The sequence below is a fragment of the Asterias amurensis genome, chromosome 19, assembly GCF_032118995.1.
Source record: "Asterias amurensis chromosome 19, ASM3211899v1".
NCBI lineage: Eukaryota > Metazoa > Echinodermata > Asteroidea > Forcipulatida > Asteriidae > Asterias > Asterias amurensis.
Genome location: NC_092666.1, coordinates 4,080,836 through 4,096,317, shown reverse-complemented (window position 1 = coordinate 4,096,317; position 15,482 = coordinate 4,080,836). Strand labels below are relative to the sequence as shown.

The 15,482-nt window shown below is 37.0% G+C and overlaps 1 protein-coding gene across 1 annotated transcript in view; it reads right to left on the bottom strand.

Annotated features, from left to right (window-relative positions):
• Positions 1-15,482, bottom strand: part of LOC139951246 (macrophage migration inhibitory factor-like) — a 103,400-nt gene that overhangs the window by 62,816 nt on the left and 25,102 nt on the right. The window lies entirely within an intron of this gene.

Below are 15,482 nucleotides of genomic sequence, written 5' to 3'. Positions count from 1 at the left end.
GTAATTTTCCACGAATTTGATTTCAAGACCTCAAGTTTAGAACTTGAGGTCTTGAAATCAACCATTTAAACGCACACAACTTTGTGTGGCAAGGTTTATTTTTCTTTCATTATTATCTTGCAACTTCGATCCCCGATTTAACTCAAATTTTCACTGGTTTGTTATTTTATGCATATGTTGAGATACACCAACTGTGAAGGCTGGTCTTTGACAATTACCAATAGTGTCCACTGCCTTTAAAAACAGCTGTGGAAATCACAGTAATGGTTTTCAAAAAGTAATGACTTTTCTTGCAAGCGAAGCCATTATTTGTTTTAATGACCAAACGTGAAAATGAAACTATGGAAATCTCTGTCAGATTTTTAAAAAGTAAGGACTTTTCTTGCAAGCGAAGCCATTAATTTTGTTTCAATGATCGAACATGACATCAAAACTGTGGAAATGTCAGTATCTTGCACAGATGAGGACATTTCTAACAAAATGAATTGCAATATTTGTTGTTTCGTTAGTATTTTCGTATCTTTCAGATCCTAAGGGAAAACATCATTTTGTTTTTGCTTTTCTTCAATTTTGTTTGTTTTGGATCAGGGTTTTGTAATGAATTTTTTAAGATTTAAAACATGGACTCATTGTGTAGGAGCACCTCATTTTGATGAATGTATGTTAGGGCCTCATCCAAAACCTTTGAAAAACTCACAGAGTTGTGCAAACACCTGTGTCTGTTGGTGGACCCCCTCGGCTGCCTGGAACAAGTGGTGGTCCTTCGGGCCAGGTGCAATGGATGATATGTTCTTTGTTCAGTGAAATTCTTTTAGATGCACAAGTAGTGTTCTCCTTCACCGGTGTAATGCCTTACACAATTTGACGAGCTAGAGCGAGCATTTTTGGAAGCATACATTCATACTAGGGCCTGAGCTGGAAGGTAGTGGTTGGTCCCTAAAACGTTCTGGTCGATCTCTCAAGACGTCGGGATGAGGGCCCCTTATTATTTAGCCTTTTGTTGGTCACGTCATTATTTTGTTTTTGAGTAAACAGGTTTGTACTGGGGATCTTTCATGATCATCAAAGGTGCCAAGAGATGTCTTCGCTTGAGCAATGGAATCTGGACTCGGTGGATGATGAGGACTTCTATCCAGTTGATGATATGAGGGCTGGAGAAACATGTTCTGCTTGGTCAAGCCACTTCACATCCAAAACATCCTAGTAAGAACACCAATTTTATTGCCTTTTGATGCCAAAGATGACATTGGATAACTATAGTTTGTAGTTTCTTTTGAATTGGTTGTTTTTAGAAGAGGTCAAAGGTCAGGTCTATGTCCAGGTTCTTAGGGTCTGGTCATTGTCAAGGGGAAATTACTGCAGGAGATCACAGATTTAGCTTTCAAAGCAATGCCAAACAGAAAGTATCATAAAAGTTCTCTAAAACTTAAAGAGAAATTGGCAACTTATCTCAGACCATGGTTTTTAAAATCACACTTTGTACAACTAATTTATTTTTACTGGAGCGTACATAGAAAAATTCTAATGAAAGTAAAGTCCAAACTAAATCTTATTCTAGGATAAGAATTTTACCACAGAACCCTGAGTCGCTCACAATTTCTTAGTGTATTGAGTACAGACATCTTCCCCCGTGTTACTCTGAGTTGCTCACACTTCCTTTGTGTGTTGAGTGCAGACACTTTCCCCTGGCTAACTCTGAGTTGCTCACACTTCCTTTGTGTGTAGAGTGCAAAGTTTCCCTTGTGTTTCTCTGAGTTGCTCACACTTCCTTTGTGTGTTGAGTGCAGACACTTTCCCCTGGGTAACTCTGAGTTGCTCACACTTCCTTTGTGTGTTGAGTGCAGACACTTTCCCCTGGGTAACTCTGAGTTGCTCACACTTCCTTTGTGTGTAGAGTGCAAAGTTTCCCCTGTGTTACTCTGAGTTGCTCACACTTCCTTCGTGTGTTGAGTGCAAAGTTTCCCGTGTGTTACTCTGAGTTGCTCACACTTTGTTTGCTGAATACAGACACTTTCCACTGTGTTTTCTGAGTTGCTCACACTTTGTGTGTTGATGAGTATATACACTTTTCCTTGTGTAACTCTGCATGAGTTTCTCACATTTCTTTGTGTGTTGATACAGACACTTTCCCCTGTGTAACTTTTAGTTGCTCACACTTCCTTTGTGTGTTTAGTACAAACACTTTCCCTTGTGTTACTCTGAGTTGCTCACACTTCCTTTGTGTGTTGAGTACAGACACTTTCCCTTGTGTTACTCTGAGTTGCTCACACTTCCTTTGTGTGTTGAGTAAAGACACTTTCCCTTGTGTTACTCTGAGTTGCTCAAACTTCCTTTGTGTGTTGAGTATTCCTTTTAAAAACCTTCAATTTAGGAAACAGTTGTGCCCAAAATTGCCAAGAGTTTTATTTTAGTCCTTCGCCTTATTAGATAGTAATTTGAGGGGAAATCAGTTGTACACAAGTTTTGTCGTACTGTAAGGTCACTCTTAGTGCAAACCAAGTGGAAATATTCCTTTCAAAAACTTCAGTTTACAATGTAGGAAACAGTTGTTTCTAAGAAATTTGTTCCTAATTTTATTTAGTCCCTTTTTCCTATCTGCAAGGCCAGCAATGTGTTAATGTAACCAAAGTCAAAGTATTGGGGGGGAATTAAACGTCACAAGTTAATTTATTTTTTCCTCTTTCTGCCAGAACATGCGTCTCAGCTGACTTTGTTCAATCTTAGCCGTGTTAAAATGTTTGGTCATTATGGTCATAGCTGGTTCTATTTTAGGATGGTAGAAGTTATATTAATCCAATGTCATCTTTGTTATCATTTATTGGCAAGCATGTAGTGAGAAACCATCACCATTCACTGTACTTTAACTGTAAACAAAAAAGTAGCGTTTTTGTGAATACGTCAAGTGTTTTTCTCTGAGCTTTTGGTTGATACATATCGAGTGTTTTAAACACTCATAAACTTTGTTATTAATCAAAGTTGGTCAAAAAACAAGTTCACTTGTAGCCATTTTGTCAGTGTACTACAGCTGAACGTCCAAATTGCAGCCCCATGGAAAGCAAGGGGGAAATTAGTGGCCATTGTTAGAACTTGTTTCTCCGATCAGCACATCATCGTCTGGACAGAAGTCGTCATCATCTGTTGAGTTAGAATCCCATTTGAACAAGCCTCGACATCTCTGGGCACCACCAGTGCAGCTTGGTTGCGAGACAACAATTGGTGAAATCTTTGGCCCTTGAGGGCATCAGTTCATTTAAGCAAGCAACAACTACCTTCTGCTCAACACTTGCGTCTAAAAAACAAATTGCGTCTAGCTCGTTTACATTTTGTGAGACATTATTGAAGTAGACACTAGGAGTACATCTTATTGAACTTCACTGAACATAAAACATATCTACCATTGCACTTTGGCCTTTAAATCATCACAAGTTCTAGGTGGCTGAGGGGGTCCACCGACAGACACAGGTGTTTGCACAACTATGCTTTTTTTGGGCCAAATTTTTCAATAAAAAATTGGACATGACTCTCCTTGTAACTTGTCTTTTATTTGCCTTAACCCTACCACCCCCCCCCCAACTTAAATATTGAGGGCCCACCTTACCCGGTGTGACCCTCGGGCTGTCATTTTTGCCCACAGTAATTGGGTGCGTATATTAGTCGCTTTTAGCAAGTCATTTTGGGCAAGGAAACTCTCATTAAATTGATACACACCCAATTTATTGCATTGTGGGAAAACATGGCGGCCAAGTAGATAATGAGACAACAGTTTCGAGTTCAGACGAATCAACTAATAGTTGACTTGTCCGTAAATAGCATCAGCCTTTATTCGTGAACATATAGAATAACACTCACAAGGCAACATTTTAGGCAAAATTGGAAAGATACGCAGTGGAATTTTTGGGAAAAATTGGAGCGATATTTGATAAAAACTCAAGGATACAGTCTTGTGAAATTTATGGGCGAAATTTGAGCAAAATTTGATAAATACGCAAGGCTATTGTCTTAGAGAAATTTTGGGCACAGTTTGAGCAAAGTTGGATACATACGCAAGGCTATATATATAGTCTTGAGGAATTTTGGGGCACAATTTGAGCATAGTTGGATAAAAACGCCAGGCTGTTGTCTTAGAGAATTTTGGGGCACAATTTGAGCACAGTTGGATAAAAACGCAAGTCTATATTCTTGAGGAAATTTTGGGCAAAATTTGAGCAAAGTGGATAAAAACGCCAGGAGAATTGTTGGGCACAATTTGAGCAAAGTTGGATAAAAACGCCAGGCTATAGTCTTGTGGAGCTTTTGGGCACAATTTGAGCAAAAATGGATAAATATACAAGGCTGTGTTCTTGGGCACAATTTGAGCAAAGTTGAAGAAAAACGCAAGGCTTGTGGAATGTTTTGGCACAATTTGAGCAAAGTTGGATAAAAACGCCAGGCTATAGTCTTGTGGAGCTTTTGGGCACAATTTGAGCAAAAATGGATAAATATACAAGGCTGTGTTCTTGGGCACAATTTGAGCAAAGTTGAAGAAAAACGCAAGGCTTGTGGAATGTTTTGGCACAATTTGAGCAAAGTTGGATAAAAACGCTAGTCTATATTCTTGAGGAAATTTTGGGCAAAATTTGAGCAAAGTGGATAAAAACGCCAGGCTATAGTCTTGGAGAATTTTGGGGGCACATTTTGAGAAAAAAGAATTGATAAAAACGCGAGACTATAGTCTTGGAGAATTTTGGGGCCCAATTTGAGCAAAGTGGATAAAAACGCCAGGAGAATTGTTGGGCACAATTTGAGCAAAGTTGGATAAAAACGCCAGGCTATAGTCTTGTGGAGCTTTTGGGCACAATTTGAGCAAAAATGGATAAATATACAAGGCTGTGTTCTTGGAGCATTTTGGGGCACAATTTGAGCACAGTTGGATAAAAACGCCAGGCTGTTGTCTTGGAGAATTTTTGGGCACAATTTGAGCAAAGTTGAAGAAAAACGCAAGGCTTGTGGAATGTTTTGGCACAATTTGAGCAAAGTTGGATAAAAACGCAAGTCTATAGTCTTGAGGAATTTTTGGGCAAAATTTGAGCACAGTTGGAGAAAAACGCTAGTCTATATTCTTGAGGAAATTTTGGGCAAAATTTGAGCAAAGTGGATAAAAACGCCAGGCTATAGTCTTGGAGAATTTTTGGGGCACATTTTGAGAAAAAAGAATTGATAAAAACGCGAGGCTATAGTCTTGGAGAATTTTGGGGCACAATTTGAGCAAAGTTGGATAAAAACGTCAGGCTATAGTTTTGTGGAACTTTTGGGCACATTTTGAGCGAAAATGGATAAATATACAAGGCTGTATTCTTGGAGAATTTTTGGGCACAGTTTGAGCAAAGTTGAATAAAAACGCAAGGCTATAGTCTGGTGAAATTTTGGGGCAAAATATGACCAAAATTTGATAACAACGCAAGGCTATGAATAGTATTGTGGAATTTTGGGGCTCATTGAGCAAATTTTGCCCGGCCATGTTCACAAGGCTATAGGCCTCGTGAACTTGTCAAATTTTGCCTGAACATATTCACAAGGTAGCCCTGTGAACTTGTCAAATTTTGAGAGTTCACTTCAAATTTGGCTGAACATGCTCACATGGCTATATATAGCCTTGTGAACTTGTCAAATTTTGTGAACTTGTCAAATTTTGCCCAAGCATGTTCACAAGGCCTTGTGAACGTCAAATTTTGAATGTGTTAACAAGGCTATCCTCTTTAACTTTTCGCTCTACAATAAATCACACGGCTATATATAGCCTTGTGAACGTTTTGCTCGAAAAAAAACACCTTGTGAACTTTTCCCTCGAAAAAAATCATAAGGCTATATTTGATAAAAATGCGGGACTTTACCCCTTAAAGTTTTTCAAACTTCGCCCCAACTTTCAAGTTAAAATAAATAATAACTTCCTAATTATTGCTTCAAATATTATTATTGGTTTCTGTTTAATATAAAAGGCTTCAGAAAAGCCTACTTCATCATTAAGAACACAACATTGCACCGAAAAAAGAGGCAAAAGTTGATAAGAGTGCTGGCCTCACCCCCTATGATTCTTTCAAATTTAGGCCAATACAAATTCGAACTACGTCACGCGCATGCACGTCGAGCAAGGCATGCTGGGAAAAATGGTGCGGCGAGATCAATCACCCCTGGGAACGAGGTTGATGAACCCCTTTACTCCCCGCGGCCATTTTCTTTCTGACCGCGGGCATCGTGTGTTCCACATGTGTGTATTGAAAAAGCAGATTTTTTGCAACTATTTACATCGAAAACCGACATCAAAATTCAACAACTACAACGATGAAAACTGCACGGATGTTCATAGAATCTTCTTAATCAGGTAAATGATTCATGTGTTGATGCATTAGAGGAAATTTGAGGGGGTTTCTCTAAGACAAGATTGTCTTGGCAATATCATATGTAACGTCAAATTGTTGTCAGCTGATGATACCCAAGACAAATCGAAGAAACCTAGATTGTGTTAAAATATTTATTAAACCACTGAATTCTCGCTCAATACAAGTGAGGAAAATATTGTCCAATTCCTTCAAAGTGTTTAGAGTTAAATCGCAGGGCGCACATATTTGTCTTTGAATTGTTTTCTTGTGTGTTGGGAATTAGATTTGACGACATGAAGTACTGTACATGACATGTATATTTGGAGACGATTTAACTGAAGCAAAATTTCCCAATGCCCGGTACTTTATATATCCGGATAACTTTCCGTATGGCGCCACCACTTGTTCACTCATTTTTACAAAAAGGGATATATCAATCAGGTAAATTAGATACTATTTATTTTATTTCGAATGAAAAAGTGGTGGCGCCATACGGAAATTTTTCCATATATCCCCTCATTATGTATGAACACTTATTTACATCCATACTCTAAAATCTAAATATTTTGTTCTTTTTCAGAGTTCGTGGAATCTGAATGTTTCCCTTTCATCAGAAGTGTTTGCTGCCTCTCCCTGCATCTTGCAGTCTTTCCAGCCACATCAGCAGTCACTGAGGTACAAAGCCTCCACCGCTCTGTAAGGCAACCAAAATGTATATTTCTATTACTAGCTGTAGGGACGTACACAATAATTTATACCAACACATTTGCCAAAATTTCTATTTAACTTTTTTTTTCTCCTAAGACCCACATAAGTTCATGACTTCTTTTTTTGTGGGGCCTCCGAAGAACCAGTTAAATTTCTATTGAAAACTTTCATTTAGTTCAGCCCTTCTTCTCGATCAAATATTCACTTTTCCCTGAAGAGCCAAACATCATGCCTGTTACAGGCTAAGCACTGTCAATTCGGTACAAAACTACCCTTGAGGTCATTACCTAATACTGTTAGTTAGCATTTAAAGAGTTTTGCAACTGATTCTAGTTCACCAAAAGGAACGATTACACTGTGTTTCTGTACTTGCAAACATGGAATTACTGTTCATGAATAATAATGTAACTCTACCCCCCCCCCCCCCAAGGGATGTTGAAAACAAAAATAGCTTTAAAATTTTGAATGCATCCTACTATTATTAAATAGCAGTACAGTTTATCTGATCGTTCTGATTATCAATTTTGAGTAGTCCAAGGCAGGGTTTACTTGGTAGTTACTCCAAAAATTAATTACCATGAAAAGTTAGAGCACTGGTCATGTTGATGTAATTGTTGGAAAAACACCTTTAAAGTGTTAGGGAAAGTGCTTGAAAAAAATTCACCCCAAAATATTTTAATCTGAGAAAGGCTTCAGGCATTCGAGCCAAAACTTTCACTGGTTTGTTACTTATGCATTTATTGAGACTGGTGTTGAATAATTACCAAAAGTATCTCCAACCTTTATTATTTTCTAAAAGTTACTTTTAATTAGTTCATCAACTCCAAGAAGGGAATCATCAAAGTTATAAGCTGTTTATAGAACCAATTGTCCAAATTAGGATTCATCAGAAAATAATAAGCAAACCAGACTAGATTGTTTATTTGAATTTCAAGACTTTATTTGAACAAACTTTGTTTTCCAAAGAAAGAAAACAATAACATCACTTAGTGCATCCACACTGTTAGACATGTCCCCCACCCACCCAACCTCAAGAACTTAATTATGACTTTGTAGTATGTTTGTGTTTCCTCAATGTTTTAATTAAAACTATTTTTGTTTTTGGAGTGCTTAGGCACTCCTATTGCTTCCTTACTATTCATTTTGATAGTTGCTTAAATTGATGGTTCGAAATATGCCAGTTGATGTACAAATGTATAGTTTCAAAATTGAACATACCTCCCCCCCCCCCCCCCACCCACCCCAAACCAGTTGAGAATTTAACCGATAATACATCAGCTGGCAAATTACAACCATAGCTAAGAAACATAAATGATCAACCAAGGAAGAAATGTAACCTGTTTTTTACAAAAGGAGTTCACATGGCTAACAAAAAACTAGTCTCATGAAAACACGAATTAACTATTTGGTTTCTGCAAACTTGTCAAATAACCGTTGTTTTTTTTTCATCTTACAAGAACTCTGAATATTTACCGAATCAAAGCGTTTTTGTTTCTTTTCAAACAAATCTAATTAAATTTGACTCCTTTATGGTTTACAGGTTGCATTTCTTACTTATAAAGAAGGTACAACATTGGTATTCATATACTGCATATAGAGTGCACAAGTTTGGACACAAAAAAACATTATTTCATACTTGCAGCGTTTCAAAACAAGTTTCTTTATTTATTGTTTAACTCAATACAGTTTTTACATCAAGTGGACATTTAGATGAATGTTTCCTTGAATGCTTACCAAAATTTAAGGTTCAATTCGCAATAGCGTAACTACCAATGTTGTATCTTCTGTGAAGGCCGCATCTTATAGCTTGTTCTGTGACTTTATAATCTCAATCTTGGAAAGTCCACAAAGAGTAAAAAATTACTAAGTGTTTTTGTCAAAAAATGACTAAGTACAAACATTGACTATGAGTTTCCGATCAAAAAATTACTAAGTACAAACAATGGCTAGTGTTTTGGTCAAAAAATGACTAAGTCCACAAAGTCAATAATTACTAAGTGGTTTTGTCAAAAAATGACTAAGTCCAAAAAAAAATAGGCTAAGTACAAACATTGACTATGAGTTTCTGCTCAAAAAATTACTAAGTACAAACAATGGCTAGTGTTTTGGTCAAAAAATGACTAAGTCCACAATAGGACACAGAAAGCCTATAATTACTAAGTGTTTTTGTCAAAAAATGACTAAGTCCAAACATTGACTATGAGTTTCAGCTCAAAAAATTACTAAGTACAAACAATGGCTAGTGATTTGGTCAAAAAATGACTAAGTCCACAATGGGACTCCATTTTATTGTTATTTAAAGTCACAACAAGCTATAAGACGATACCTTTTATAAGAGGCTGTATTCCATTTTGATGTACCTGGCTATATAATCTAATGGTAATTTGAATTTGACGCCTTGTATAAGTGTCATGTGCAAATTTCTAGTTGATTACATTGTTGGTGTACATTGCTATGGAATACAGTCTCTTCTGCACCCCTATAGGGGGTGCACTTGGTTGATCATGATTTTAAATATAGGGGGGGTAGGGCCAAACTTTTTACGCAGTTAATTTCGAACCGTACAACGGCACGAGAAATTTTTTTGGCTGACTTAGTCTATATAAAAAAGGCAATTTTTAAGGGATTTTTTTGATTTTTTTAAGCACCACTGAACTGTAGAAGCAGCAGAGTTGCGCAAACGTGTGTGCCAGTCGATGTGGCCAACTACTATCTAGAAAGTGAAGCGACTTAATGATCTAAGTATTAATGGAAGGAAAGCATTTTATTAAGTTAAATCAAGTTAATGTTTCATTGATAGTCTGTTTTACAAAAGTCCTGCTTTACATGATTGACAAACTAAAAAGATTGGTTTTTAAAAGTCCGAAGCCAAAAACAAACTAAAGATTTTTTTTGCAAAGTCCAAAACAAAGGTCGGAAAGGATTCTGTTGCCCGTTAAAATGTTTGATGAATCTGTATCAAGTGTACCATCGGACGTCTCCCCCTGTTCGGGCAAACACGTCGCTAAGTTCTTGGAGTAAAGTTTCAAGTTTGAATTTTGGTTGAAATGTAAAAGGACGCTTCCACTCCATCACTGATTGAATCCTGTACCATCAGAATAACGAAGACTTCAACCCAGATGATGATGCGCTGATCAGAGAAACAAGATTCCAAAATGGCGGCTGAACTTCAACAATTTTGTGAATTTTTGTGATAAGCACAAAAAACAGAACTAAAATCTAAAATACGCATGTTCTTTTCAATATTAACAGCATACTCAGGAATGTATTGGTTTCACTTGCATAAGAAGTACTACACTTCTTCGTAAATTTTGTTTCAAATCAATCATAAGTTTTGGATTTGTTAAAATATCGCAACATTTTAACAGTGTGTGATTACACGTTTAAACGAAGTCAAATTTCAAAGTCAAAAGTGAGGTTGTACACAAACATCAGATTTGCATCGTCATTGTATTGAGTATCATTACAGGAGATATTGTAGATGACATTGGGTTTATGGAGGATAACTAGACTGAGAAAAAAAATCTTTAAAAAACCTAACCTATCTCTAAACAATTTCAAATCCTACGAAACTACAAATTGCTGATAAAGTCCCAATAAAGTATTGAACATCTAGGATCAACAACTACTCCTACTGATTAACTTCATGTAAATTTGCAAACCAACAACTGCATACTAATGATTGCATACCAATGATAAACTACAATGTTTTTGCATAAAAATAAGTCCGACGTCAATGTCGGAAAATTAAGGTTTTATAAGTGACGATAAGATCCTAAGTAAAACAAAGTTTAAAATCCTACTGAACTACAAATTGCTGATGAAGTCCCAACAAAGTATTGAACATCTAGGATCAACAACTACTCCTACTGATTAACTTCATGTAAATCTGCAAACCAACAACTGCATACTAATGATTTCGTACCAAATACAAACTACAGTGTTTTTGCATAAAAATAATTCTGACGTCGATGTCGGAAAATTAAGGTTTTATCAGTGATGATAAGATCACTGATAACTTGGTGTATTTTCCTTCTAGAAAGACACCTGTGTTTCTGCAAACAGTGCCTGAATAAAGTAACAAGGTGACGTCTTATTTAGAATACCTATTCCTGCTGTGTCTTTTTGGCATAAAATTCATAACAAAATCAATCTAACAAGCGAATTGAGAAATAGTTAATTTAGCTATTTATTTAATAATTCTACACTAATACTGGACTAGTGTGTATGCTTCCTATAACTACCTAGCCATGTGAAAAATTACTATGTTTGTTCGGAGGTTATTTAACTGAATAAGTCTACACTAATACTGCTAATAATTACTTAGTTTGATCCATTGTACACTTCGCTGTTGTACATGTTGAGACATTCTCATGTTTACCATAAAAGAATTAAAATAATTGATGGACATCGCACAAAATTTGTTTTGTTTCAAAGAGATCTTAACCAAACAAAAATACAATGGTTTATACTGACAAAAAACTAGTAGGTTGCACTTGTTCCCAACAGTTCTACAGGTTTAATATCTTAAACTTGCCTACTCTTTTTAGAACCTGTCAAAATATTAATGACCAAGTGTCTTTGTCACTTTAACAGCCTAACTAACTCAGACTTCAACCTAAAGGATGATGTGCTGATCAGAGAAACAAGATTCGAACATTGCGGCTGAACAAATTTTGTAAGTTTTTGTAAACCGCCTGAGTGTCATCACCATGTTCAGCCGTAAAAGGGTTAACCAGTTGTAAAAACTGTTCACAATTATCAATAATTAATACCCTGAAGGATTGAAACACCTAATGCAGCTAAATTACTACATTTATGAAAAATGTATACAAATCATGCACACCACAGTGGCAGTATTTGTTAAAATAGCAATGTCTATTGGTCAACATAATTTGTAAATAATTTCCTCAACTGATTGTCGTTAACAAACCTACTGTAGAATCTGTCCTAGTTAATTGGTCACTGAAATAGACCAATAGTTAACATCATAGACTGAATATTGTCAACCAGTTCAACAGGGGTTTAAACTTAATCTGAAATCTCAACACTATTCTAACTTCCGAAGGAGTGTACATACAACCTACTGTGGCTGAGAATTAAACTAGTCACAACTACCTAATGCACAACAGCATCTTTCTAAGCGACGATGTTTCTTCTATAAAGGACCCTGTTAACTTCCTACACAATCCCAATGCCATCTTTGATATCTCCTTTTGATACAGTCAAAACTTCTTAACACAAGTGAAACCAATGTAAAAGCCTGAGTACCTGATTGAAATGTGAATAGCCATGTTCAGAATCTCGTTTCTCCGACCCTCGCACCAACATCTGGGTAGAAGTCTCCGTCATCCGTCAAGTTCAGAGGCTCCCTCAGATCAGAAGTGGATGTCCAGTGTAGAGAAGTTGCTCAAAAAGTAGACCCGTTTACACAGGAACAGTATAGAGAGACGGGTACCAACTTAGGATAACAAAATGATCAGGTAAAAAATGTGCAAAAAAAGTGCAATGGTCCTCAGTCCTTGACACTTTTGATACAGGCCCCCAAAGACTTCAACAGGCAACCAAATCCTTTCTTTCTTAGGTTTCGTTTTTTTGTCGGAGATCGAGAAAGTTGAAATAGTTTGTCAATCATGTAAGGTAGGACACCAGTAAGACAGACTACCAGCGCCACATTAACAAGATTTCACTTAATAAAATGCTTACCCAACCATTAACTCTTGGATCATTAGGTCGTCACACTTTCCAGATAGTAGTTGGCCACACCGACAGGCACACACGTTTGCACAACTCTGCTGCTTCTACAGTTCAGTGGTGCTTTCTATAGCATTTAATGAATGGTAACCAATTAATTTAAGACATAATTTTTTTAAATTATAAAAACAGCCGAGTACAACATTCACTATCCTTGAGTTGAAACAAAAGTTATCTTTGAAATTAGATTTTTTTTGTATCAGCTGATGCAAAAAAAACTCAACAAAATTTAGAATTGTTATTTGTTACTGTCGCAGTATTCAAATGAAGTTTGCGACTTTTTCGTAAAAGGATTGTACTTTTAAATCAATTTTATTTTGAGTTTGGACAGGTGTGCATCACACTTATCCAAACATGTCATGCTACAAATGAATAAATTTGGAGAAATTGATGATGTACTCGTATTTCAATTTGAGTTTGGACAGGTGTGCATCACACTTATCCATACATGTCGTGCCAAAGAGATAAATTTAGTTCAAATGATGACGTACTTGTATGTCATGAAGAATACAACTTTAGGATGTGTTCCGCTTGCATTAATTGTATTGAGTGCAAGTTGTACTTGGCTTCACAATCATCAAAGTATCAATATATAGAGCCGGAAGCACTCCCACAATTTGAGTCACAAGCAAATTTTACAGAATTTGTTTTCCTACTTCGATTTAAGATGTTCCAACTCTGGGAAAATCTAGAAAAGAAGAGTTTTTTAAAGCGAGCAAAGTGTTAAAAGCAGAAGGGAAAAAAAAACATTTGCCAAGAGAGTTTTGATTAAAAAAAGAATAAAATTCCGTATTTTGGAAAGGAAAGACAAGCGTTCTAAAAACGTTGAAAAATGTATGCATTTTGTCAAAATAGCGTGAACTCGTAATGTGGGAATGCCTCGATAAAATGTATTAAGAAAATTAATGTAAAATACACAATTATTATGCAGTTGTGACCCAAACTACCAAACAGAACAAATCTTTTCGCATTGTCGTATTTCCCGTCCCAAAATTAAGTTTAAAGCCAAAATTAAGAATAGCTTTGATTGACAAAAATTTATTTTGGGTGTGTTGCCAACACACAGAACGATGAGCAAAATGTTTCACGTAATGATTTGTCTTCTTCTTTTTGTCAAGTTGGATCACAGATGCAGTGAAATGCACAATCATGAATAAAATCCAGGCCTGATACTTCACAGAGGCAAGGAAGGCGATAGCCTCGATGCCCCTGGTCATTGCCTTGGTGCAATTGAAATGATCCAGTACAGATTTACAATTTCCTCATAGGGTGCCTTTTACCAAGGAGGAAATGCTCTGGTGCCCTTGCCTTTTCAAAATCGAAGCATACAGGCCTGTAAGTCTATAGAAACAATTCAGAACACATGATTCAAGGTTTATCATTCTGTTTTTGCTACAAACACCCCAGGTGGGAAGGGGGCAGATGTAAAATGGCGGCCATTTCTGACATACAGCTGCAAAGGTTTATAGTAACCTTACCCCACAGAGGAAGGGTAAGAGGTCACATGGCAGGTGGACTAATATAAAGTACCAGTCACTTCCCCCAGGTAGGAAGGGGCAAAGGTCATGTGTGTACATATGAACCTCAACATTTAGTTTGCTGTGACACAGTCCCTAGCAGAAAGGGATGAAAGTCATGTATGATGGTAGTAGTAAAACATTAATCCACTAAACTAAAACATTTAGTTTGCTGCAGCACAGTCCCTAGCAGAAAGGGATAAAAATGTTGTGTGATGGTAGTGGTACAACAGTAATCCACTAAACTAAAACATTTAGTTTGCTGCGACACAATCCCTAGCAGAAAGGGATGAAAGTCATGTGTGATGGAAGTGGTACAACAGTAAGCCACTAAACTAAAACTTTACTAAGTTTGCTGTGACCCAATCCTTAGCAGAAAGGGATGAAAGTCATGTGTGATGGTAGTGGTACAACAGTAAGCCACTAAACTAAAACTTTACTAAGTTTGCTGTGACCCAATCCCTAGCAGAAAGGGATGAAAGTCCCGTGTGACGGTAGTGGTACAACATTAATCCACTAAACTAAAACATTTAGTTTGCTGCGACACAATCCCTAGCAGAAAGGGATGAAAGTCATGTGTGATGGAAGTGGTACAACAGTAAGCCACTAAACTAAAACTTTACTAAGTTTGCTGTGACCCAATCCCAAGCAGAAAGGGATGAAAGTCACGTGTGATGGTAGTAGTAAAACATTAATCCACTAAACTAAAACATATAGTTTGCTGCGACACAATCCCTAGCAGAAAGGGATGAAAGTCATGTGTGATGGTAGTGGTACAACAGCAAGCCACTAAACTAAAACTTTACTAAGTTTGCTGTGACCCAATCCCTAGCAGAAAGGGATGAAAGTCATGTGTGATGGTAGTGGTACAACAGCAAGCCACTAAACTAAAACTTTACTAAGTTTGCTGTGACCCAATCCCTAGCAGAAAGGGATGAAAGTCATGTGTGATGGTAGTGGTACAATGGTAACCCACTAATGTAAAACTTTGCTAAGTTTGCTGTGACCCAATCCTCTAGCGAAAAAGGGGATAGAATTCATGCACCATGGTACAACAGTAAAGCCACTGATAGGGAAACCGTTGATAGGTCCCTAGTTTGCTGTGACACACACCCCTAGCAGAAAAGGGCAGCTCAGTCATTTAAAC